This window comes from Bombina bombina, chromosome 6, assembly GCF_027579735.1.
Source record: "Bombina bombina isolate aBomBom1 chromosome 6, aBomBom1.pri, whole genome shotgun sequence".
NCBI lineage: Eukaryota > Metazoa > Chordata > Amphibia > Anura > Bombinatoridae > Bombina > Bombina bombina.
In genome coordinates this window covers 252,330,318-252,334,977 of record NC_069504.1, presented here as the reverse complement: position 1 = coordinate 252,334,977, position 4,660 = coordinate 252,330,318, and positions in this window count along the sequence as shown.

The window sequence follows — 4,660 nt, the reverse complement described above, 5'->3', positions numbered from 1 at the left end:
CTAACAGCTCTCTATATAAACCCCTTCTGTTACTAACAGCTCTCTATATAAACCCCTTCTGTTACTGACAGTTCTCTATATAAACCTCTTCTGTTACTAACAGCTCTCTGTATAATGCTCTTTAGTTACTGACAGCTCTCTATATAAACCTCTTCTGTTACTGACAGCTCTCTATATAAACCTCTTTTGTTACTAACAGCTCTCTATATAAACCTCTTCTGTTACTGACAGCTCTCTTTATAAAGCTCTCTTGTTACTAACAGCTCTCTATATAAACCTCTGTTGTTACTGATATCTCTCTGTATAAGGCTCTTCTGTTATGGACAGCTCTTTGTATAATGCTCTTCTGTTACTGACAACTCTCTGTATAAAGGTACATCTGGTACTGACAGCACTTGTATAAGGCGCTTCTGATACTGGCTGCTCTCTGTATAAAGCACTTATGTTACTGTCTTCTCTTTGTATAAAACACTTCTGTAAACTACAGCTCTCTCTATAAGGCTCTTCTGTGAATGACAGCTCTCTGTATAATGCACTGCTGCTTATTACAGCTCTCTCTATTATACAGGGCACTCATGTGACTGACGGCTCTCTGAATAATACACTTTTATCACTAACATTTCTCTGTATAATGATCTTCTATTACTAAGCTCTCTGTATAAGGCACATTTGTTACTGACACCACTTTGTATAAGGCTCTTACAGTGGGGCAAAAAAGTATTTAGTCAGCCAACAATTGTGCAAGTTCTCCCACTTAAGAAGATGAGAGAGGCCTGTAATTTTCATCATAGGTATACCTCAACTATGAGAGACAAAATGTGGAAACAAATCCAGACAATCACATTGTCTGATTTGGAAAGAATTTATTTGCATATTATGGTGGAAAATAAGTATTTGGTCACCTACAAACAAGCAAGATTTCTGGCTCTCACAGACATGTATGTTCTTCTTTAAGAGGCTCCTCTGTCCTCCACTCATTACCTGTATTAATGGCACCTGTTTGAACTTATCAGTATAAAAGACACCTGTCCACAACCTCAAACAGTCACACTCCAAACTCAACTATGGTGAAGACCAAAAAGCTGTCGAAGGACACCAGAAACAAAATTGTAGACCTGCAAAAGGCTGGGAAGACTGAATCTGCAATAGGCAAGCAGCTTGGTGTGAAGAAATCAACTGTGGGAGCAATAATTAGAAAATGGAAGACATACAAGACCACTGATAATCTCCCTCGATCTGGGGCTCCACGCAAGATCTCACCCCGTGGGGTCAAAATGATCACAAGAACGGTGAGCAAACATCCCAGAACCACACGGGGGGACCTAGTGAATGACCTGCAGAGAGCTGGGACCAACGTAATAAAGGCTACCATCAGTAACACACTACGCCGCCAGGGACTCAGATCCTGCAATGCCAGACGTGTCCCCCTGCTTAAGCCAGTACATGTCCGGGCCCGTCTGAAGTATGCTAGAGAGCATTTGGATGATCCAGAAGCCGATTGGGAGAATGTCCTATGGTCAGATGAAACCAAAGTAGAACTGTTTGTTAGAAACACAACTCGTCGTGTTTGGAGGAGAGAGAATGCTGAGTTGCAACCAAAGAACACATACCTACTGTGAAGCATGGGGGTGGCAACATCATGCTTTGGGGCTGTTTCTCTGCAAAGGGAACAGGACGACTGATCCGTGTACATGAAAGAATGAATGGGGCCATGTATCGTAAAATTTTGAGTGCAAACCTCCTTCCATCAGCAAGGGCATTGAAGATGAAACGTGGCTGGGTCTTTCAGCATGACAATGATCCCAAACACACTGCCCGGGCAACGAAGGAGTGGCTTTGTAAGAAGCATTTCAAGGTCCTTGAGTGGCCTAGCCAGTCTCCAGATCTCAACCCCATAGAAAACCTTTGGAGGGAGTTGAAAGTCTGTGTTGCCCAGCGACAGCCCCAAAACATCACTGCTCTAGAGATCTCCATGCAGGAATTGGCCAACATACCAGCAACAGTGTGTGACAACCTTGTGAAGACTTACAGAAAACGTTTGACCTCTGTCATTGCCAACAAAGGATATATAACAAAGTATTGAGATGAACTTTTGATATTGACCAAATACTTATTTTCCTCCATAATATGCAAATAAATTCTTTCCAAATCAGACAATGTGATTGTCTGGATTTGTTTCCACATTTTGTCTCTCATAGTTGAGGTATACCTATGATGAAAATTACAGGCCTCTCTCATCTTCTTAAGTGGGAGAACTTGCACAATTGGTGGCTGACTAAATACTTTTTTGCCCCAATGTATGTTACTGTCTGCTTCCTGTATAAGGAACTTCTGTTACTGGCTGCTCTCTATATAAGGCACTTATGTTACTGGCTGCTCTCTGTATAAGGCACTTCTGTTACTGGCTGCTCTCTGTATAAGGCACTTCTGTGAAGTACAGCTATGTGTACTTCTGTGAATGACAGCTCTCTGTATAAGGCACTTAAAGTGAAGGTCACTTTACTAATATTGCCCCACGGCATTGCATAGACATTTAAAAATTAAGAAGGGTTTAATTCATGAAAAGTTTTAAATTTATATATATTGAAGAACTTTTACCTTTTTACTGCTGCAACGATAAGCGCAGCTCTCCCGTTCGCCATTTTGTCAAAAATTGATTGACAGATGACAATTCGTAAAAGAACCAATCCTTGTTTCCCCCCGGGCCGTGACATTTAAGAAAAGGGACCGAATGCCCCGGGGGGGGGGGGGGGGGGAACAAGGATTCATTATTTTACAAATCGTCATCTGTCAATCATTTTGACAATATGGCGGGCGGGAGAGCTGCGCTTATCGTCGCAACGGTAAATAGGTAAAAAAATCTTCAATATATATAAATTTAATGAATTAAACCCTTCTTAATTTTTAAATGTCTATGCAATGCCGTGGGCCAATATTAGTAACTTCACCTTCACTTTAAGTGCCTTATACAGAGAGCTGTCATTCACATATGTGTCTTATACAGAGCTGTCATTCACATAAGTGCCTTATACAGAGAGCTGTCATTTATAGAAGTACACATAGCTGTAATTCACAGAAGTGCCTTATACAGAGAACAGTCAGTAACATAAGTGCCTTATATATAGAGAGTATTGCCGTTTTTGTTGTCACAGGGTTACCTGCTGCTGCTTAGCAGCTGTAGGCACGATGTGTACCTGCTGTTAATGTGGAAGAAGAGTTGCTCCGGTTCAGTTCTGTTAGAGACAACAGAGGTTTGATTTACAGTGCAGGGAGGTAGAGGGGGATTGCTCAGTGTTAGGCTGTTGTAAATCAAACCTCTGTTGTCTCTAACAAGGCTGAACCAGAGCAACTCTTCCTCCACACTAACAGCACTAAATCAACAGAACGGTGCATCTCTAATTTCCTACCATAGCACTGGAGTTCAGGAGAAAACAGTCTTGCAGCCATGCCCTCTTTCACTGACTCTCAACGGGGCCGCCCATTGGCTGATGTGACTGCACTCCCTTCCTACTGCACATGCCCCCAATCCTCCCCAGAAGCTAAGAGAGCTGGCTGCCAGCTTCACATTTAAATCAAATGTGACCACAGTGCAGCCGCCTGCTGTTACCAGCATGAGCCGTGTCGGCTGCCTGGTTCCCTTGTTGCCATGGCGTTCTGTGCAGCCGCACAGCTCGCACACCCCTAAGGCGGGCCCTGGCTCCATCTTTTCATTTAGCAGAATCTCACACCAACAGACTGTTGTTGTTTCTTCAACAGCATGGTTGAAAGATCAATTTTCCAAAGCGTTCTTTGGTGCTTCAGACAAGGGTTAATTTTCTGGGGTTTCAAATAGATTGAGTCTCATTGAGTCTTTCTCTAACAAATCGGAGAAGGCAAAAACTGGTGTCAGCCTGTCTGAACCTTCAGTCCCTCTCATTTCCCTCTGTTGCTCTTTGTATGGAAGTACTGGGTCTCATGGTTGCAGTTTCAGATGCAATTCCATTTGCTTGATTTCACATGAGACGGTTGAGACCTCTTTAGCTTTGAATACTTTGTCTGTGGTGCAGGGATCATACTCAGCTATCTCAAAAGATTTTTCCATATTCCAGAATAAGTCAGTCTCTGCCTTTGTGGCTTGATGATCGGTTCATTATTCAGGGGGCTTCTTTTGCTTGTCCTACCTGGACTGTCATCACTACAGATGCAAGCCTTTCAGGTTGGGGAGCTGTTTGGGGGTCTTTGAGAGCACAAGGGGTTTGGGCCCCTCAGAGGGCTAGTTTGCCAATAAATGTTCTAGAATTCCATGCTCTAACCGAGTTGTAACTTTCACAAAATCTGAACAAAATGTTTTGGGTTTCAATTAAAACATTACCTCAAGGGCCATAATAAAGGTTCTAAAATGCTGTTGGTCCCCATTAAATTTTTCTGGCGTAGGCAGATTAGGTTATACAATATCCAAGACTAATTCAAAGGAATTGGAAATGTGTGCAGAGGGGTGAGGAAGACGAGGTGTTGCTCGCAAAGGCTCATCACGATTGAATTAAAATAATGAAAAAAAATTAGACTAATTAGCTTGCATATAATTTAAGTAAATATAAAATGTCATGTACAAGCTAGGCAGCTATACATTGATAAAATACTATACAGAAAACACAATCTTTACAAATATGATATAGAAGTT